Source organism: Balaenoptera physalus, assembly GCF_965194825.1.
Source record: "Balaenoptera physalus genome assembly, chromosome: 2".
NCBI lineage: Eukaryota > Metazoa > Chordata > Mammalia > Artiodactyla > Balaenopteridae > Balaenoptera > Balaenoptera physalus.
Genome location: NC_138883.1, coordinates 81633219 through 81656254, shown reverse-complemented (window position 1 = coordinate 81656254; position 23036 = coordinate 81633219). Strand labels below are relative to the sequence as shown.

Sequence of the window (23036 nt, the reverse complement as noted above, 5' to 3'; positions counted from 1 at the left end):
TTTGGTATGAAAAGATGTTACAGCCCCATTTTGTAGGTATCCTTCCCCAGACTTGGATTCAGCCATTTCTCTAAGGAGTCCTGATTTCTCTTTAGTGAAAAATGGTAATAATTAAAGAGGAGCACAGTCTGGGTGCTAGGGGTATTCATTGGTTCTAGGTTAGTCATTGTTGCTAGCTTTTTAGCAGGCATAGCTAGGAAATATGTGTTATTTTTAAAATATAAATACATAATAAGTTCCAAATCAGATTTTGGGCTACAGAGTTTTAAAGTTCCATCCTACATCTATTTCACATACCTAAAACTTCTGTTCTCAACAGCACTAGGATAATTAATAATTTTTTTATTCTGCAAAACACACATAACAACTACAGAATAAAAAATGTCAACACTACAGCCAACAATATAATTTAACTAAATACAAATTAAGTATTTTTGTTTGTATGTATATTTTTCATCTTTTAGTGATAATTACTGTGTTTTAGACTCACTTGGAATACAGTAGTCCCCTCTTATCCACAGTTTCACTTTCCGCAGATTCAGTTTCCATGATTTCAGCTACCTGTGGTCAACAGCAGTCCAAAAATATTAAATAGAAAATTCCAGAAATAAGCAATTCATACATTTTAAATTGTGTGCCATTCTGAGTAGCATGATGAAATCTTGTGCTGTCCTGCTGCATCCTGCCAGGGACATGAATCATCCCTTTGTCCAGTGTATCCCACCCCTTAGTCACTTAGTAGCCATCTCTGTTATCAGGTCAACTGTTATGGTATCACAATGCTTATGTTCAAGTAACCCTTATTTTACTTAATAATGTCCCCAGAGAGCAAGAGTAGTGATGCTGGCAATTCAGAGCAGCAAAAGAGAAGCCGTAAAGTGCTTCCTTTAAGTGAAAAGGTGAAAGTTCTTGACTTTTTAACAGAGATCACATTCACGTAATTTTTATTACAGTATTGTTATAGTTGTTCTATTTCATTATTAGTTGTTGTTAGTCTCTTACAGTGCCTCGTTTATAAATTAAATTTTCTCATGGTATGTATATATAGGAAAAAACAGTATATATAGGGTTTGGTACTATCTGTGGTTTCAGGCATCCACTGGGGGTCTTGGAATGTATCCCCTGTGGATAAGGGGGACTACTGAAGTTGTTCTCCATGTGGTTGCAAAGGTTTTTGGTCAAACTTCAAAGTCTGAGGGAGAAGCTCCCCTCAAAACTTCCCTCACTTATGACACCAGCCACAAGTTCACGGCTCCCAGAGCTACCCTCATTTCAGACCAGCTGTGAGCATTCCCAGGACCACACTCACGTTGAATGATTGGCAGGACTCAAGACAGTGCTATGCTTACAATTCCAGTTTTATTACATAAAAGGATACAAATTAGAACCAGCCAAAGGGAATAACACATAGGTTGAAGTCTGGGAAGGTCCAAATGTGAAGTTTTCAGTTGTCCTCTCACCTCCAGAGCCCCAGGCAGCATTCCTTCCTCCAGACTACAATGTGTGATGAAACTCCAGAGTGTACTGCCAGCCAGGGAGGCTCACCTGAGTCTTTGGCATTCAGAGTTTTTATTGGGACTCAACCACATACTGCCCTTGTGGCTGGCTTACACTCCTGCAGGCCAGAACTGATATGTCATAGCTCAAGGTCCCCAACATAAATCACAATGTTAGACTGATTGGTTGCCAAAGCCCCCAGTGAACAAAGACAGTTTATTCAGGCAGGATATGACAGGGGCCTAGAGGTTACCTCCCAGTAGCCCAGGGTAAATGCTAGACCTCTCTTTGGGTGAGGTTAATTCTTCATTATGCAGTGGTTCTGTCACCAACTAGATATAGTGTTAGGTTTGTTTCTTTCTTTCTGATTTTAGTTGTTAGGAATTACTTTAAAAATAATTTAGTTTAGTTTTATAATTTTATAAACTATTGAGGGTCCCAAGGTCAAATCTACAAAATAATGGATATTTAGAGAAGTCTAGTGTCTATCCCTCTCTCCTTACTCTATTCCATCCTTCTTGTATAGGTAAACTTTAGTTGTTTCATAGCTTATCCTTTAATTTTTTTAAATATTAAAAGTACATAAATGAATCTGTTTATATTCTCCCCTTTTCAGATAAATAGCAACCCCAGCAAAACTTTTTGGAAAAAATTATTCTTTCTTCACAGATTTGCAATAGCACCTGTCATATACCATGCTCATTGTATGTGTAGGTCTTTATACACACACTTCTGTTCCGTTGAGCTATCCAGCATCAATACCAAATTGTCCTAATTACTGCAGCTTTATAGTAAGACCTGATATCTGGTAGGGAAAGTCCTTCTGCCTTGTTCTATTTCTTCAAGGGTATCTGGGCTTTTCTTGGCTCTTTGATATTTGATGTATACTTTAGGTTTAACATTAGATTTCTCCAAAAAGTGTTGTGGTATTATCAACAGGACATTGAATTTATACATCAGCTTTGTACAAATTGACATCCTTACAATACTGTCTTTCAATTCATGAATATGGTATATCTGTTCATATATTTAGAGCTACATGTTTTTCCATAATGTTTTGTAATTTTCTCCAGAATTGTCTTAAGCATCTTTTGTTAGATTTATTTCTATGCATTTCATATATTTGGTGGTACCCTAAATAATAACTTCCTTAAAATTTTGACTTTCTGTTTCTGCCTGGTACATAGAAATGAAATATATTTTTCAATTAATAATTTTATATTCAGCAAATTTGCTAAACATTTTCTCATATGTTTTAACATTTTATCATAAATTCTTTTATATTTGGGGGTACACAGTCATATCATTTTTGATAACAATAATTATATCTATTTTTCAATCCTTATACCTTTTTTCTTGCCAACCTGCATTGGCTAGGATCTCAAGTTTTTGACCTAGAGAACATCATTTCCTTGTTTTGAATATCAAAAGAATAAATTTCAATATACCAACATTTTAAATGACTTTTTTTTCGGATAGAAAGAAAATCCTCTTCTATTTCTGTGTTGCTAAGAGAGTTTTCTTTTAAATCAAGATTTAATGTTGAATTCTGTGATTTCTTTGCCTCTATTTAAAAATTACATCTTTTCATAGTTCATTAGTTAATGTTAATTTTAATAGATTAATTAATTGTTTTCTCATCTTAAACTAACCTTGCTTATTTATTTATCTATTTATTTATTTTTGGCTGTGTTGGGTCTTTGTTGCTGTGCATGGGCTTTTCTCTAGTTGCAGCAAGTGGGGGGCTACTCTTTGTTGCAGTGTGCAGGCTTCTCGTGGTGGCTTCTCTTGTTGTAGAGTACAGGCTCTAGGTATGTGGGCTTCAGTAGTTGTGGCACGCAGGCTCAGTAGTTGTGGCTCACGAGCTCTAGAGCGCAGGCTCAGTAGTTGTGGCGCATGGGCTTAGCTGCTCCGTGGCGTGTGAGATCTTCCCAGACCAGGGCTCGAACCCGTGTCCCCTGCATTGGCAGGTGGACTCTTAACCACTGCACCACCAGGGAAGTCCACTAACCTTGCTTAAGATTCGAATTATCTTGTGGTAATTCAGTCTGGTCATGAGACTAGTCTTTTTCTACATTGCTGAATTTATTTAGTTTAGGATTTTTCACCTTTGTTTATAATAGCCTTTCTTTTTCTAGCTGTCAATGTTAGGCTTTGGTATCAAGGCTATGCTAGCTTCATAAATATATTGATATTAGTGGGTATCTCTTTATTTTTTATTTTCTATGGAACAGTTTTTTTATAAGATTTGAATGATTTGTTTCTAGAATGTTTGAACCTGGAGTTTTCACTGTGGGAAAATTTTTGTGAGTACTGAGAGATGAAAAAAAAAGTCATGGTTTTGTTAAGAAGGTACAAGAAGAGGTAGGCAACATACAGTGTTCACTACAAATAGAGATCATCATCCCTACCTCTCAGAGATGTTGTAAAGTTTAAACAAGGAAGCAACATGAAAGTACTCAGCATAGTTCCTGGCTTATGTATTCATTGTTCTCTTCTACTAGTAGCTCTCTAAGCTTGTGAGGCGGCTCTTGTGGTCATCACCATATTCCTAATAGTGCTGGAATCTCAGGAGGGCAAGAAATATTTTCTGCAATTGTGTCCACTCCCTGTCCTGTTCAGGTGCCTCATTGTTAGCCCTTCTGGCCCCTGTGATCTCAAGACCTTAAGAAATGAAGAGTCCCACATCCTCCTAAAAACTCAGGCCCCCGGCCTGGCTCAGAAGAGCCTGTTTCTCATTGTGTAGTAAGAGACTCCAGGTGGAGGCATGGTAGTCTCTCTCCTTAGTGTCAGCATAAAAGGACTGAGCAATGGGTCCTAACTATTCCCAAGTTTACTTTACTGTGACATATTAGTTCTAGTGGGATGTGAAAACCTGGGTTCTATTTCTGGATTTGACACTTTCTCTGTGATTCTTGGGCCAAGCATTTCATCTCTGTCAGCCTTGGTTTCCCTCTGTGGATAACATAGAGATTGGAGTTGTTTCCTAAAATTTCTTCCAGGTCTAAGACTTTATGATTTCTCTGACTGAATTGAAATTCTGACGTGCCACTACTTTGGCAGTTTGGGCTGACTTAAGCATTTATTCTTTTTTCCCACCTTAAGTTAACTTTTTGAGCTGTTTAGCTGTTGGGACTGCTGAGTTTCACCTCAGGGGTTGCTGTATCTCAGTAGCTAATTCCATGATCCCTAAATTGACTGTGAAAATAGTGTATTGGCCGAAAGTAGTATGTGGTTTTGTTGTTATCGTGAGCAAAAAGTTCCACTTTCCTTCTTCTTTCTCTAACTTCCACTTTCTTTTTTTCTAATTGGCTCAGCAAAAATGTTAAACATCGTACAAATCTTTTGCTTTGGATATTCAGAATGAAAGCTATACTATGGTAGTAGCACTGGGGACTGGCGGGAGGGGCCCACGGCTGGGAGAAGGGGTGGCTCTCTCAGCAGTGGCATGTTAGAAGCACCAGCTTGAAGCAGAAAATTCTGAATATTTATATCTTGGGCTCTTTTCTGATCTCACCCGTGACAGATCCGTGTCATCATAGTGGTACTTCACTGTCAATCTCTGTCAGATTCTCTTCTCTGTACTGTGCACAGTGGAAATTTAAAAAGAGAAATGGTCGTGCTATTTCCTCCTCTGAGCTTAAAAAGAGAAATATTTCCCTATTAGTCAAAAGATCCTGAATGTTAGCACTATCAGAGCATGCAGGAACACATGGTGTGTGTGTGTGTGTGTGTGTGTGTCTGTGTGTGTGTGTGTGTGTGTGTGTGTGTGTGTGTGGTGTGTGTAAAACAGGCAGTGCCCTCTGCAGAGGAGTGAGCCCTGAACTGCTGGGAAGTTGGCTGGATTTCAGGCCAGTCCTTACCTGTTTGTAATGAGAATGTTGAATTAGGTAATCTCCAGTCTCTGGTGGTGAGCACTTTTGATGCAGTGATTTTTAACTAGAAGTTAAATAGGGTGAGGTGTCATCTTAATTCAGTTAACAATTGTCTTTAGGCAAATCACAATCTCTTTGAGTTATTAATAAAATGGCTTTAAAAATTCTGCTTATCCTACCCCAAATGTTGTTGTGTGTTTTTGAGAATAAAATACAATATTGTGTTCAAAGGCTTTTCAAAACACACTTTCCTATCTATGCTTATAACTCAGATTGAGATTAAAGGGAGCCAAGTGGAATTTCTGCCTCCTCCACTTGATATCTGTGTAAATTTGGGGAAATGGTTGAACTTTTCTGAGCCTCATTTTCCTTGTTTGCAAAGTGGAATAACTCACAGGTTTGCTTTAAGAATTAGACAAGGTAAAATATTTATCACTTAGAAAAGTTTTTAGTAAACAGAAGTAGACAGCATAAATGGTAGTTATTATTTCTTAAATAATCATATTTATACTTTAAGTAAAGAATTTGAGTCTTGAGTTTACATGACTTTCACAAGGGACTCCAGAGGGACAGTGGTTGACAGGGAACAGGTCTCTGAGGGGCACCACACCTGCACCAGGCACAGCCTTCTAGGCTCGAAGGTGTGTGGCTCAGGCCGGTTATCTTCCTCAGCTTACTGGACATTCTCATCATTCTGCTTTAATTTTTTTTATGTGTCCTTCACACCCATTGACTCTAGTTCCTGCCAGTTTTGGTGACTTATAATCCACTATCCTTGTTAAATAATCTGAGTTTTATTTGGAGTCAGTTTTGTTGGTTAAAATACAAGAGCCTAATTTTTACCCTCATGTTTAAATAAAACAAATTAGAGACGACAGAAAATACAGTTGAGAGTTTTTTGTAATTTCAAAGCATAAGAAGGGATGATATTTTAACTTTTTTGTATGTTTGTTGTGGGTGGGAGTGTATAATCATTGGCTAAGACTACAAATGTGATTGAGCCTGGATATTTGTGGTTTGGCAAAGGAAGAGAATAATAAAAGAAAGGATACCAGCTTGTCACCAAGTCCAAGTGAACCATTATTCTCTCTGGCAAGTGACCCCCCCAGAAGACACTTTGGTGCACACTCTGATGATTGGGAATTGTCAACCTCTTGCTTCACTTATAATATCAGATGCATCTATTTTTCTTCTCAGTTAAAAAATGACTTGCTATGGCATTTGAAATTATTTCTCAATTGAAAATTTTATTCCAGGAAAAAAATATTTAGAAAATATTGTAAAAATTACCCATGGTCATAAGATTCATAAGATTTTTGTGGTTCATTATTGTGGTCATGATGATTCCAGAAGTTTCAATTGAATGCTGATTCCTCATTTCTTAAGTCTATACAGTCCTTAAAATGAGAGTGTTTATAAATCCTTAAGAATGTCTTCTTAGTTCAGAGAAAAACCCTGGGAAGTAGCAATTTGTGGGTAACATGTTCTTTCTTTAAAGCTGAAAAGGTATGTCATGTTTTTAAATTCAGGTTTGAGTTGAATATTTACTTACTATTTATTAGCTTCTTGCATTTATGTATATATTCATTCATTCTTTCATTTTGTTTCTGATTAATGAACAGTGCTTTGGGATTTATAGTTGGTATGGTTTCAAATCCTGTTTGGACACAGGAGTATATATCTACTTGGCAGTCATGAGCAGAACTAATACATGCTAATACTAATATAATAAATCACATTAAATTATAAATTCAGAGGAATTCAAAGAAGAGAGCTAATCATGTGTGTTGGGTGTCAGTAGGAAAGAGAAACATGAGAAGGCTACCCATGTTGTTATGAGAGAATAATGAACGATGCATACCTTCTTATATTTAAGGGTTAAATGAGAAGACCACTTTGACTAGAACAGAAGATTTAGACTGCAGAAAAAGAGCTATGGAATCATATTTTCAGAGACTTTAAATATTAGCAAAGGGATTCTAAGCGGGAGTTTTGGAAAGCTGGAAAATAGGGAACAAAATGCTGCAAGTGGCATTTTAACAAAAGAATTATGCAGGATAAAGTGCAAGAGGATTTTGTTTGGGCTCTCTTTCTCTCTTTCCCTCTCTATTTTTCCTAATTCAGTTTTTTATTTCATCAAAATTACACATTGACATAGTTTAAAGTGGCAAACATTCTACAGGGCTTCTTATGAAAAACAGTAATCCTCTAGCCCTCTTTCTTCTATTCTGCTTCTTGGAAAAAAATCATACTTGTTCATACTTTTAACTTCAGATTCTTTTTGTTTACCTAGCTCTACATAACATGCTTATATTGCTATGTCCTGCTTTTCAGGCAACCACTTCCTGTCTTCCTATCCTTCCAATGTAGTTATTTGAAACCAATTTTTCCTCTCTAAGATTTTCTGTATGTTCTGATGTTTTGAATTTTCACAGAGATATGCCCTAGTGTGGGTCTGTTTTCATACACTGTGCTGGGCTCTCGGTAGACCATTTATGTTGAAATCACATGTACTTTAGTTCTGGAAAAAATGCTGCAATTATGTATTTGATGACTTCCTCCTCCTATTTTCTCTCTTCTTGGGTCTTTTTGTTATTTTGAATGTTCCTCTAATTTTCTTATTTTTTACGCCTATTTTAGATGTTTTGTCCTTTTTCTCTTCTTTCTGAGAGATTCCTGTGGTTTCATCTTTGATCCTTCCAATTTTTTTTTTCCATTTTTGCTCTCTTGCTTTTAATTTCCAAAAGCTTTTATTTACTCTCAAACTTCCTTTTTAAGACAACATCCTTTCCTTGTTTTGTAGCTGTAACATCTTTTCTTATCTATCTGATTATATATAAATGGCAGTTGTGAAATTCTCTTTTTCTCCAAGTTTCTGTTACCTGTGATCCTTGGTCTCCAGCTTTTCCATTAGAGGCTTAAAAAAAAATGTCTTAGTAGTTCACTCAGATTTAAGAAGAAGAAATACAGAATTTCAGGGGGAAGTCTGAGCTCATAGGGCAGGCATATCCTCTGGATCTTTAGGATCATCTGGCTGGGTTGCTTAATAGGTAACACCTGAACTGATTACTTTTCTAAAGCTTTCCTCTGAGCTTTAGAAAAGAAGTCCCTTTAAATCTCATGCTTTACGTGTGTAAGTCTGGCTGACCACATTCTCAGATCTGACAAAGGTGGGAGTCTCAACCTTCAGGATATACACTGTCTTAATCTTCCCAGTTTCAGTATGATATACCTGAAAATCTCAGTCAATGATAATTAGCTGTTTTTTTTCAAAAACACACCTTTAGTCCTCTTGCAAGATTAGGGAGGGCAGTGGCCCAGCTGTACGGAGTGATAGAAGAGATCTAGACACTTCATTTTTTCTTAGCCAAATTTTTAATTAATTCTATATTTTTGGCTCCACCTTCAATCCATTTCCGGAGGAACATTGTACTGTGGAATTCTGAATGTTTTGAGAGTTCTGTAGGTTGCTTTTTGGCTTCCCTACTTCTGATTAAGAATTCAGCTTTTTTATGTCTTCTGTGTCATTTACCATTCTTCTATTTCTTTTCTAGCTTTCAACATTTTGCTGTTATTGCCTTTAACCCAGCATCTTTGTTCTTGGGGTTTATGTTTTAAAAATCCTTTTACACTAATTTTTGTGCGATTTGGAAAGGGATTGGAGGAAAATATGAATAATAAATTTTCTACTTTTAACCAAGGGTTTCCAACTGTTTTTGCCTTTGTTTTCTTGGTGTGGGAATAATGGAGACAAGGCAACCAGTTAGAAGGTGATAATAGGAATAAGATGTGAAGTGAAGAGTATTTGGACCAGAGGAGTAAAGATAATGGATGTTTTCAAAGGAAGACTCAACAAGATATGCTGACTGATTTAGATGAAGGAAATAAAGAAAGGATTCAAGGGTGATGTCAAGATGTTAAATTGGGTGACTAGAATAATGGTGGTGCCAGTGTTGGAGATTATTAGGGTAGGACTAGAAGTTGGGTTTGAAAGAAGATAACCTGAAAGACAGTGTTTTCTCCTGTTTTTGGCTTCAAAATATAACAAAGTAAACATTGTTTGCATATAAGACAGAGATTTTCCCTCTGCTGATTGCATGTTAGGTTCCATTAGGATTCAGCTGCAACAACCAAAACCTGCTCCAGCTAGTTTAAGCAAAAATGTTCTAATATGGGGAATTAAAACTTTTCAATAAAATTATTGAAAGTACGAGAGAAGCAGACTCTATGTTGACCATCCAAGAATAATTTCTGGAATAAGATGCTGAAATGACATGCCACTACCTAGGCTGCAATCATGGGTGTTGGGAATCAAGAGGAAATCATGGGAACTGTGTTCAGGAATCCAGTGCCATAGCTGTGGTCCAGTAACCATGATACTACTGCCAACACAAATGTGTCTTAATGCTTACGAGGAGCCAGGCATCAGAACACTTCTACAAATACAGCTAACATCTTTATAACCTTGTTTCATTGCAACAACCAAAATATCAGCAAAGCTGTTCTTTTTAACTTCCAGTTTCCAAAACTCATGCAAGTGCATGTCATTAATGGGAATCAATTTCACATTCAGAACTCTAGCTTCAAGGGAGTCTTGGAAATGTAGTTTTTAGCTTTCTAGCCTCTGAAGCAGAGGGAGGTATATTGGAAGGGTATTGGAATGAATGCTGAGTGTGAAGTCACAATATGGAACATAATCATTCCCTTACTCAATGTACATAAATATTAACAAATAATAATAAAAAACCAGCATGATCCCACACAAATCCAACTATCTGTTGGATAAGTGAAACAGCACTTCTCACTCAAAGGGAAACCTCTGTCCCATTAATTGTGACTACATCTCTGAGTGATACTCATTTCCCTTTTTGTTCAATCACAATCCTACCTTGATATTCTATAAACTAATGAATAAAGTATAAATTTATAGGTGTGATATAAAAAGCATAAGGGTATAAAAGAAAAAATTAAATAGGTTAATATACATAAATGTACATAAAATAAAGAAAAAAGATAGCTAATGAAATCTATTACTTCAACTAGTCACAAGACCATAATTAATATTTAGAACTTCCTTCCACTACTATGCCTTAAATAATCCATTTTCCCTCAGCACTTCAGCTGGTTTTTTACTTTACTGAATGAAGGATGACTCCACTCTTAATTCTTGAAGGGATATGATTCCTTGGTTGTCCTACCAGTATTGCTCCAGGCTTCTAATCAATTTTACTATTGGACATGAAAGTGTTAGGGGCACCCCTAAATAACCCCTTGGATATAGATACAAGCTTCCTTGACCCATTGTCTATCTTATTTCCCCTTGTGGGTTAAGATCAAATACCCTGGTCAATATATTAACCTACTTTTTTCCTGTTGGTTCAGTGACAATAGGAAATGAAAATGGCCATCAACTTTCACTTCATTTTCATATGTCTCCTTGGTGGAAGCATTCTTCTCTTAGAAACTAATACCTCAAAACCAGCAAAGCCCAAAGTTGCAAATGATGGGAAGCAAAAATTTTCCAAGTGAATTATAAGGTATAATAGTGAGAGAAATCACAAACCTACTTCTGCCTCTTGGCTTCCAAGTACATGCATTCTGGTTATGGGAGAAATGGCATCATGTATAATTGCAGATTTAGAGCACATTTCACATCATACAGGTCAGTGTCAAGCTTGTAAGTTGTCATCCTCCAGTTGGTGCCACAGTTAAGTCTGTAAAGGCCAATTCCACAATTCTATAAGTCCAGCTGCTTCCAAATGATGGGGTACATCAGTGAATCCCATGGGTCTCAATCCACTGCTTCACTTTCTTTTTCTGCATAGTGACTTCTTTGATTACAATAAGAGGATATTGTGATGACAAATATGGCATAAAATAAGACTATGAATGTGGGTTTGTAGATGCAGGTCAGGCAGGAAAGACATATCCTTTCTGTTCTCTTCTAGTGAGAAGTAATTTCTATCTACTCTTTGGGGGATGAATCCAGTGTTATCAATTAGTAGGAACTGGTGCCATAGTGGGAGCTTAGCATCAATTTCTGCTATTGGAAGACAGGGTAAATCCTAATGGTTGAATGTGTAAATAACGTCAAGCCCTGCCACCATGGCCAGTTTGTTCATGGGTGCTTTGGACCAGTCCTGAGAAGTTACGGAGAAAAGCTGATTGAGAGAAAGGTTTGATACATTCTCACTAAAGGACCCTTTCTCCTTTGAATTCCTTGGATGACAATTCACAGGAACACAAATATTCTTAAATTCTAGGCCAATTCTGAGAGTTACATCCTTCTGTCTCTCCTAAATGCCTTTATATCTTCATTCAACAATCTTTTTGAGGGTATGTAATGTATCAAACTATTCTTAACACATGGGTTACAGCAGTGAGCAAAATCTTGGCCTTATGGTACTTCCATCATCAGTGCTCTAACCTTGTTCCTTTCAGTCCTGGCTTATCCAGGCAAACTGATAGTTATGGACCAGAAATCAATGTAGATCCCTACCTCTGGTCATAGCTCTTGCCAGGCAAAGTGGACCACCTTATGCCTCTCAGATTTCTGTCCACTGGAGATTTCCCTTCTCTGCCCCTCAGTGGGGCTTTAATGTTGCCGATATCTATTTAATTTCTATTGCAGAAATTGGCTGATTAGCTCAATGGATAAGAGCCCAGTGCTAATTTGAGCACAAGATGGGGGATCTGGTTCCTTGGGAGCATATCACATATATTTGCCATTGATTACAAAGGGGATCATGAAAGAGTGTGTGAGTAGAAAAGCACATACCTATCAGCACACACACACACACACACACACACCACCCCATAGTTCATTTTATTCTGATAATAGCTTTGTAACTTCATTTTTACAAATGAAATGAAATAGTGGAAAGGGCACTAAACGGAGTCAGAAAGCTTAGCTTATGGTCTTGATTTCACCATACACTTGCTAAGAAAATCACTTAAAACATAATCCTTTGTTTCCTCTCCTATAAAGATTGTAACATTTGACCTATTTCCCAGGATCATTGTAAGTTTAAGATATGAAAACGCTATGAAATGTGTTATATAATATATGGAAAATACATGTATACCAAGATATTGGTCAAAAAATTATTGCCTAAATATCGAATAATGAGGGGATAATTAAATAAATATAGAGGAATAATTCTGTTTTCAAATAATATTTAGTAACTTGGGAAAATTTTCAGTAAGTATGTTACATGAAAAATCTATCCAATAAAATTGAATTATAAACCAAAGTATGAACAGAACAAAGTCATAAAATTTTTAATAACAGGTTTTGAAGGACTGTGGGTTAAAGAATTATAGGTTATGTTTGCTTTTTTCTTATTTTCCTATAATAAATAAACATACATATACATATATCAGTTTATTTTTTAAATGACTTCTCTCTGACTATAAAATCAAACTTGCTAATTGTAATATATATAAATATACAAATATATACATCATTTAAAATATTTCAGTGCAACTTGGTTCTTTGATAGAAGTAACAGATTATTAATATACTGTGAAATGTATATCTATAGTACACAAAAATACTTGATAGAAACCTCACATTGAGCTAATTTTCTTGCAATGTTTAGAGAGTAGACTCTCTTAATGATTAATGCAGGGGATAGAAAAGTTAATTAAACCAAGCTCTCTTCCCCTACTTTCATTCTATAGAGTTGTGTCTTTTAAGTTGCCAAGAAATATCTCTGTGAGGTCAATATTACCATATTCTCCATTTTACAGCTAAGAAAACTAATACACAGAGATTAAGTAACTAATTCAGGTATAAATCAAGGTCACATAGTTGGTAAGTTGCATAGATTGAATTTGAACCCAAGCAGTCTAGCACTGTAGTCTGAGCTTTTCATTTCTATGCTGTAATGGATGTTGCCTCCCTCCCAATTTCCATTTGTTATTTCCTATCTGTAATAAGTAAGGCATAGTCCTTACACAGGAGTTTTACTAATATAAACAAACACATTAAAAAGCAGCAGAATAAGTTAATTCATTTATGGATAGAGTTATGGAGGAGCTAAGAGGCAGGTGCTACTTCTCCTGGGCAGAGAGGAGAAGCATTAGATAAGGCTTCACAGAGGAGGTGACATTTGACCTGAATATTGAAGGAAGAGAAGTGGTGGCTAGGAAGACAGTAAGAGGGCATACGGGCACAGTTATCTATTAACCCCTGATGAAATGACCTGTGTCTTAACTTTATATTTTCGTTTTTGAGCATGGTGGCCATCACATGGTGAGCAAGCACTCAAATGACTCTTATATGTAGGTAAGACAAGAGATGACAAAAAGACCCAAGGAGTTTTTTGGGGGTGTGACAGGATGATCTCACATATTGCCTTCCGTGGTCAAGAAATGCTGATGGTGATATCTGAGTTGTTTCTTCTCCCTGGATCATCTTGTTCCTGTAAGGCCAGTAGAACATGCTGTGCCACTTTGTAAAATCTCTCCAAATGTTTTGGATTTGGAATTTTGAACTAAAGTGAATCCTTTCATTTATTCTGGGAAAAATATAATTTCTTATTTAGTCTTTTTAAAAGAAATAATTAGAAAGCTTTGCAAAAGCAAATTTTACCAGACAATAAAAAAAGTGCAATTCTGATGAACCAAGAAGAAAGAAACTCAAATGATATAGAATATAATTTCTTAACAGATTGATTTAACATGCAGAGGTAAGGCACTTAACACAGTTTGCTTGGGGTTTTTATTGAATCCATCATGTCTGAAACCTTCATCAGAGTCAATACTAAGGATGGATATGTCTGTCCCAGATTTTTCAGTGTAGCCAATGAAAATAGGAATTACCTTCTATATTTACTGATTATCCCCTTAGAATGTGAGGGGCTGCGTTTACAGCAACTAGAGGAAGACCCAGAGATATGTTTGTTGGATGTACCAGGGTTTGTGAAAGGCAAAAATACTATTTATGGTTTCTACACTTATATTATGTTGTCAACAGAAATATGCAGACTTGGAAATCCCACATCTAAACTTGATTCTTGGTAATTCATATCTTTATATGTTAATAGCATAGTAGTGCTATGGATTTAGTCCAAGAAATCAAGTGTTTCATTATGGTTCATTCTTACTACCCTTGGACAGAGTTGGCTTACGTTAATGAGGTTTTGGGAACAAAATCATCACAGTGACTTAGAAACTGTTCTCAAAGCACTGGCTGAACCACTGAGATCTTGTCTTGAGAAAGTGTCATAGAATTATTAAAGTGATTGCTGTATATTATTGGGGGCTGTCATAAAGAATGTGGTATTTTGGGATGTTGGAACAAAACTGAAAGCAAAACAAATGTCAAGGTTTCTGAAGAATCCCTGAAGTAGAATATATTGCTGGCTTGAAGTGAAAGTATAAGAAGACTGGGAGAGGCCTTAGTAACAGACAAGTGGTATAGTTGTGGAAACTTGTCCTAAGGAAATAATTCAAAAGAGAAAGAGAAAAAACTACCTTCATGTAAATGTTTCTTGTAGCTTTACTTATATTAGCAAAAATATAATTCTTTTTATTAAATCTCAGCCTAGTTCGTAACTAACTACCTGCTCTGTTTGACCTTTATATGGATGTCTCCTGAACACCTAATGTCCCTTTGCACCCAACCAGTCATGTTCAAGACTGCATAATAATTAGTGAATATGCCCCTCCCCACTGCTTCCTAAATTACACTTCATGCATTTCTTTTTCCAGGATAGTGGATTATTGTTGATCCCACCAGTCGCTTGCCAGATAGACTCAGATCTGCCTCTGCGGTGAGTATTTTCTATACATCGCCGTTGTGCTCTAATTTATTGCTTCCCCATGTTTTTTTTTTACACTTTATAATAACCATTATAAATGCCATTTTTTCCCACTTTCTCTTCTCTAACCTCAACCTCAACTGTTCTGTACATGTTGGCACACATTCTTAGATCCCATCACCATACTGATAGGAAATCCTATGTGCCTGCAAAATAAACTCCAAACTTCTTAGCATTGGGATATTGGCATAAACATCCCAGTGAGCTCTCCTATTCCTTATTCTCCAGTCTAGTCCTCATCTACCTTTTTTTTTTTTTTTTTTAATTTATTTTATTTATGGCTGTGTTGGGTCTTCGCTTCTGTGCGAGGGCCCTCTCCAGCTGCGGCGAGCGGGGGCCACTCTTCATCGCGGTGCGCGGGCCTCTCACCGTCGCGGCCTCTCCCGTTGCGGAGCACGGGCCCCAGACGCGCAGGCTCAGCAGCTGTGGCTCACGGGCCCAGTTGCTCCGCGGCATGTGGGATCCTCCCATACCAGGGCCCGAACCCCGGTCCCCCGCATTGGCAGGCAGATTCTCAACCACTGCGCCACCAGGGAAGCCCCTCATCTACCTTTTTAACTCTGTGTTGCGTGCGTCCAGACCCTGTACCCATTGAATGTGCCTAACACTCCAGCCTCACCCCCATAACATTTCCTTAAAGGTCCATCCTTTCGTTTTTCTTATTTTCCATTTCTTTGTAATCCTGTCAACAGTTTTTTTTTTCTTATATGCACTGTTATGATGATGCATTTTGTCCGAAACTATAGTTGATGAGTTGTTCACATATCTCTGTCTTCTTTAGTGGCTTATAAGTTCACTGAAGGCAGTGATCTTACATTTCTCATCTATGACCTTATGGCTACTTCTTTCCCAAGGAAAATCAGTCTTCTGCTTATAATACATCTTAAAGTATATTTGTTGCACCATTAAACAAAATATTTTATTAAATGATATATAATTTGATATAATTGTAAGTACAGATTCATGCAACCAATCAATGTACATTGAGACAGTCAAATTGAATATTCACATTTAAACTTAAATAAATCAGTTGAGAATGAGGGACAGTTGCCAACATTTATTACGAAGAAACTATGTGTCAAGCACTTATCTAGTGCTGACCCATTGGATGGATTCAGTTGCTAATTCAAATGTATGTATTGTGGGTCTGCTATGTCCCAGGCTCTATACTGAGAACTAGAAAGATAAGATACAGCTCTACCCTCAATCATCTTACGGTATAATTTGGAGAAAGGACAATAAAAGTGACAATTTTAATATTATTTAATAGGTACCACAATAGAGAAGGGCAGAGGGTACATGGGACATGTTAAGAACATGTTGGGAATGTTAAGAGAAGGCTTGTCCTGGAATAGACAGGACACTGTCTATTCCAGGTAGGGACAACCAATGGAAATGTGTAAAGAGGACATTGGCGCTTGGGTTATATACGGAGTTAAATAAATATGGCATGTTGGAAGAGAGAGTGTGTATGAGTTGATGGAAGCTGAGGAAGTTGGTGATGAAAGGAAGAGGCTTGAAAGAGAAACTGGGGCTGGGAAATGGGGTAATGGAACATCTTGTATTGATCTGAAAGTTTGATTTTTTTTCAGAAGAAAATGGGAAGAATGCTTAGAAAGTACATTCTAGGCACTTTACATACGTTATCTCATTTAATCCTCTCCTTACCAGTTAGGTGGTATTTATCCCCGGTTTACAGAGGAGAAAAGTGAGCCATCTCTTTTTTCCATTCCTCTCTGTGCTGTCTTTCATCATTTATCTTTCTGCTTCCGTGTTGCCTATTCAAAGAGGATTTTTCTGACAATGCTGTCTAAATTTCTTCTTCCATGGGGGAAAAATAGAACCAGGGAGCTGGAAGGAAAAGGGGCTAGGAATTTAAATAGGTCGGCCAGGGAAGGCCTTATTCAGACGTTGACATTTGGGAAACTTTAAAGATGGTAAGGCAGTTAGTCATGAAGTTATCTTGGAAAAAATGCATCCCAGGTAGTAGTGTCAGCCAGTGCAAAGGCCGTGAGGTAGGATCATGCTTAACTTGCTCAGGAACAGCAAAGAAAATGGAACTGGAGCATATTCCATGTTCCCTTAACAGGATACCTTTAGAGAATAGGAATGCAATAAATATTTCCTGAATAAATAGATGAATAAATGAAGAAAGGTCATATTTCAGGTTCTCAACTTGTTTGCTCAGTCCCAAGCCCATACATACCCTTTCGATTATAATTACCCTGCCTCTCGATACTTAATTCCTGCATGGCTGAGATCATTTAAACAGTGTTGAAAAAAGTAGAATCTTTATGAATGAGTATTCATTAAGGATTCTGTACAAACCCATCTATAGTTTATGTGCAGATGGGTGTGCCATCTCTGCAGACAAATACTCTTTCATGTGTCTTTACAAGAAGCAACAGTGACACACAGTGGTTGATTGAGTGAATCAGACGTGTACTCCCTCCAGATATCCCAGGAGGTATAGCAGATATTTCTCAGACTTTCTTTCTTTGGAAAGTTGGTTGTCTTGTTACTTCAGGCAGGTATTAACTACCCAATATATTCAGCATATCCCTTGTTGTAAGCTGTCAGGCTGTGACACAACATCACATAATGTGACGTTACATGATACATAATACCTGAATTAAATAAAAAAAAGGCCCAGACATTTCTTTCAGTGAAATAGTAGGTAGGTATTCTGAATATTTGGGGTAATTGGCTCTAGGAAGAGAGAGGCATCGTTATTTCAGGCTCCCTAGTGAGCGTTAATTAGCCATATTGCTTCATTGTGTGACAAAGAGAACGCTGCTGGTAGTGCTAAATCTATAATGACACCCTGGCTTTAGGAGCCACAGGTATTTTAAACTACCTTGACTGACTGACATGTAGGTAATTCTATTCAGAGCCTAGCAGTGAACTCAGGCAGTTGGAACTGTCTTTCCTCCGATGAGCATAAATTTGTTGTTGTGACTCTGAGAGGTTTCCTCTCCTTTGTTTCCCCATCTCCCCAGTCCCCGTAGTCCTCAAACTGGGGAAAATTATCAAGTATTCGCAATGGCAGGCCTGTGTTCTACCTGGGCATTAAGAACAAGACGTCTATGTTTTTGAAGCATCAAGTTCTACAGAATAGCTCTTAACATTTAAAGATGGGCCATGACACTAGGAAGGGCTTTCTGGGGCCCTGTGAGCCCCTTTAGTCCTTTGCTTGCAGATATGGCAGGAAGGCTACTTGCAGAGCAGGAAAATTCTTAAAGGCTGAGTTTTCTGGGACCAACATTCAACATTTTAATTTTTTGTTTTAATGATAATAACACCAGAAATAGTAGGCTGACTAGCAGTGGACAAAGCACCAGCATAGAGATTCATGTGTCTTTCCTTGGATAATGGGTGAATTGTCCTGCACGTAGGGAGGTGATGCTGCTTGATCTCTATCTCTAGGAAGTGCTTTTTGATTTTCTAGACTTTTAGCCAGTTGAGACAGTGGATCTTCCCTATCATCCTCTCACTGGTGTTCTTGGAGACAAAGCTACCTACGCACAAGATAGATGGACAAAGCTGTGGAACGGTCTATGGTTGAGGGTCAAAGAGAAGCTGATGCGCTCACATTTGCCATCTTAGCCCCAGAGAACACTAGGAGCTGGGTCTTGAGAGTCTAAAGTCTGTGCTTTCCAACAGAGCTCCTGAGATGCTGAGCTGAAAACACCGCTTCTTTGCAATCGCTAAAGGAAGGTGCCTCTAAATGATTCTTGCATCTTCAATTAAACATGAACTTCTTTCAATGAGTTTATAAGAGTCTGTCTATGAACCGTGGATCCCCAAATTGAACTGAGTATGTAACTGAGACTGGTGTTATTTAGGCATCAATGCAATGTGGGTGGAGGAAGGGACGATTAAGAAACTCAAAAGAAAGCAAGAGTTATAGCATCATACGGAGACAGGAAACTCAAAGGACTGCCTTCCAGCCCTGTACACATTTTTGGTGGAGGCAGCACTAGCACTTAACAAGAATCTCTTAAGTAATTTTTTGGTTCCTTTCCATTTGTTTTCTCTCCTTAAAATAATGATAATAATTATAGTATTTATATAGTATTTTATGGCTAAATAAATGCATGTGTATATATTAGCTTGCTTGCTCCTGATTTTATTGACATAAAATATTTATTAACTCCCATTGGACAACAAGTCATTTGCTTAACATCCCCCACTCCTCATCAGGTTAGATTCATTCTTCTTCCTGTTTCACTAACTCAACTCAATGTTTTTCTGGATTAAAACAACAACATCAAAACAAAGCAAAAAAAAAGTTATCTGCTCTTATCTCTTCAATAGTTTATCAGAGTTTTCATATTTATAATAATTTTTTGTGGGTCCAAGAAAGAGGATAAGAAAGGTGAAAAGAGATGCTGTGGGGAAGAGAGGGTTCCTCTCCAGATGAAAAGGCTTAGGGCTAAGTTAGAGTTTTATACTAAGTGAAGGACACTTCCATAGTGGACTGGTGCTTTCCTCTTCTGTGGCCTGTGTTGCAAAACTGGAAAGAACTCTGGAATGTGGCACAGGAGGAGTTTCTAATTATAATTTTTCAGATTCAAAGGATTATAATTTTCTCTATAGGTAAGCATTACAAATTCCACACACCAAAGATTTATTGACATGAGATTACATGGACTTTTCCTCTAATAATACGTTTTGATTGGCTGCTGCAGGCAGAAACTCTTATTGTTTGTCAGGATTCCTGTTAAGGGATCATCTTGAAGAGGTAGGTAAAAATGACATTAATTTGACTCTTATTGAACCCTTGAATTTTCCCAAATGAACGGGAAAACCTAAAAACCGTATCAACCACAAATTTTAGTGATTGTGGTTGTTTTTCACTTAATTTTATGTATTTTAATTCTTTGGCAAGTGTACCTTGTTTTGCATAGTGAAAATAGAAATAAATTACTTATGACTACTGTAGTGTTTTAGAGCTTGGAGAGAATTTAGAAATAATCTAGATTTTTCACAGTTGGAGGACCTGAAGCCCAGACAGGTCAAATGACTTGCTCAAACTAGTTATGGAGGTAGTTTGGAACAAAACAGAAAGTGGAACCTAGTTCTTACTATTAGTCAAATGCTTTTCCTGATAAAGCATTTAGCCAGTCGTAATTCTTTACAAGCTGCCATTGGCCAGAGAAATTGCAGGTGAACCCATACATTCTGAGGTGGCTTTGCTTTTCTCTTTCTGGCATCTGTGTGCATAGTGTTGGAGTCTCTCAACCCCCAGTGCTGCAGGCTCACATCTGTTTGAGACACACTCTCTCTGCCTCTACATGAGGCTGTTCTAGGCTGGCCTTTTACCTCATCAGCCTCATTGTGTCCCCAATTCTGAGGCTGTCTTTTGGCCTGACTTTCTATTTGTGGTCTCTCTGGCTTCAATCCCTAAAGCTGGGCTAGAAATAGATTCACTTTTAAAGGTAGTAAGAGAGAGTGAATTTTGCTAAACTATTTTCTCCATTGTATTTGATTTCAGATTTTTATAGGGAATTAATATTTTAAATCAAGAAGAAGAATGGGAAGACTAGAAAGAGGATAAATGAAAGACAAATGGACATGAAAACAGAACTAGAACTAGAAATCCTATGTTGGCAAATCTCAATGTTGATAGATCAGACAAAACAATTAAATCAGAGGCTAGTGAACTACCTTATATGGCACTAAGCAAATTATAAAATTCTTTCACATACATTATATTATTTGATTGTCATAACAGCTCTGTAGGGGAAAAAGTGATTATAAATACTTTATAAATAAATAAATAAGAAAACTAAGATTCAAAAAGCCATAGTCACTTATAACACAAATAAATTCTCTTTAGTTTCAAGGAGAACAAGGTATCTGTGTACTACTATATAATACAAATCCGTCACCTTTATTAGAACAAGAATATACGTTCTGTATCTTACTGGTAGAGGGTTAACCATCTTTGCATATGAAAGATAGTATGTTTTTTATTATCATCTATTGTGGTATTTAGCAATGCTTCAATATTTGGATTTGTAAAGCGGGTACTGTAACTTAAATACCCACAATTTAAGTCCCTGCCACCAGGTAAATAAAAGCGCTTTGATTGCAGATATTGTCCAAAGCATAGAGATTTATAATATTTTTCAAAATAAGATTCATTTTAGTTCCCATAGGTGTTAGTAGATATTCATAGATAAAGGTTCCATGAGAATCTGGGACAAGAAAAAAAAAAATCTCTTCTTGATATGAATATTTTTAACAAGGCCATCAGCTTGAACTGATGGAGTAGAAGCAACATTGTGATCTTCAGAAAAAACCATTTTACTTCAGAATTGTGCCCTGGAATCTTCAGGCTTAATTAATTTATTTCAAGGAAGGATTGAGGGGGAAAAAATCTACTTGCCTGGCAGCATATCATTCCTGGGGGAACATGTGTTTACATTTTGTTAAATTACACAACTCCACAGCAGTTATTGAAGAGCTAAAGATATATTCATATTGAACTGTAAGAAACCACATGTTGATAGTGAGCCCATTTTGTGTCTTGGCTTGTGGCAAAGAATGTGAAAATGCCTTATTCTGTGTCATTTTTTTTTTCCATCTGACAGTACTGATATACTGCCGCAGGCAGTCTAAAAATAATAGCATGAGGTTAACTGACAATTGCAGGTGTATTTACACTGATATTCTGATATTAGCATGTTGCTTAAAAATACTACTGGAGGTGATACAGTATGCATCCAAATAAATTTTCTTTATTAGAAAGGAGAAACTGGCAGAAAAGACAAAGATTCTTTCAAATAATTGATAGAAAAATGCAGCTATTTTAATAATCTGCCACAATGATCTGATTTGTTTCTAAATCTGTGCTCTGTGGACTGAAAGCAAGGGAATCCATCTGAGAAAGGTGTTGTCCAACGTTCCTTCCCCCACACACGTCTACACACACACTCACATACATGTGTGTGCATACATACAGCAAACAGTTTGAGAATCGTGACTGGAAACCTTCTAAATCTGTTAAGAAGCCTCTTGTCTCTGTGACATTGCATCTCACCTTCCAGATCCACTTTCTACCCTTCTTCCCATTGACTGGTTAATAGGCTGTCACTCAGATTTGGATTCAGCTAATGGGAGGTACCAACAAGATACTGGAGTTACTTTGAGGTATTTATTTCCCGGCAACCCCCCCGAAGGGCTCTAGGTCTATTCCTCTAACAAAGGCCACAGCTACAGCGCTCACTAGGTTGCAGGTGGATCTCCCTACCCCTTGTCCACTGGGCAAGAGGAACTAATAGCCTCCTGCGGTCACCAGGCCCAGGTGCTCTCTCCAACCCTGGTTGCTTCTCTTAACCCTGATTACATCCTTGTAAATAATTCTTTTAATTAACCCTTTCAATTACTCTGTTTGAGTGTGCTTTCTGTTTCCCATGAGGACCCTGAACTGAAAAAGATGCTGTGTTCAGGCACTGTGTAGCCACTGGGGTTATAAAGGCAAACAAGGCCCAGACCTCCCCACAAGGAATTGCTCACAGCAGAGAAGGAGTTATATACAGTGATGGGGAAACATAGCAAAAGGTTATCCAAGTCAGGTTGAGAGTGGTGCTAAGGGAAGAGTTTTTGGGGAAGAGATGATGCTTGATATAAAACTGTATGTTATTGAAAAATTCAAATATGCAAAAATAAAAAGACTATTTTAATAAACTCCTAGGTAACATCACACCGTTTCAACAATCATCAATTCCATCAACTCATGGCCAGATTATTTGCCCTCATCCACTTCCCCACCCCTTCCCTAGGATTATTTTTTAAATGATTTCTGGACAGTATATGAGTTCATCTCTAA

At 37.3% G+C, this 23036-nt stretch overlaps 1 long non-coding RNA gene across 7 annotated transcripts in view; it reads left to right on the top strand.

The window, feature by feature from the left end:
- The window catches only part of LOC309651089, an 808972-nt gene that overhangs the window by 345379 nt on the left and 440557 nt on the right, over nucleotides 1-23036 (top strand). For all 7 annotated transcript variants that reach the window (XR_014257916.1, XR_014257917.1, XR_014257918.1 and 4 more), the window contains exon 2: nucleotides 15090-15151. This is a non-coding gene — a long non-coding RNA (uncharacterized lncRNA). The remainder of the gene's footprint in view (nucleotides 1-15089; nucleotides 15152-23036) is intronic.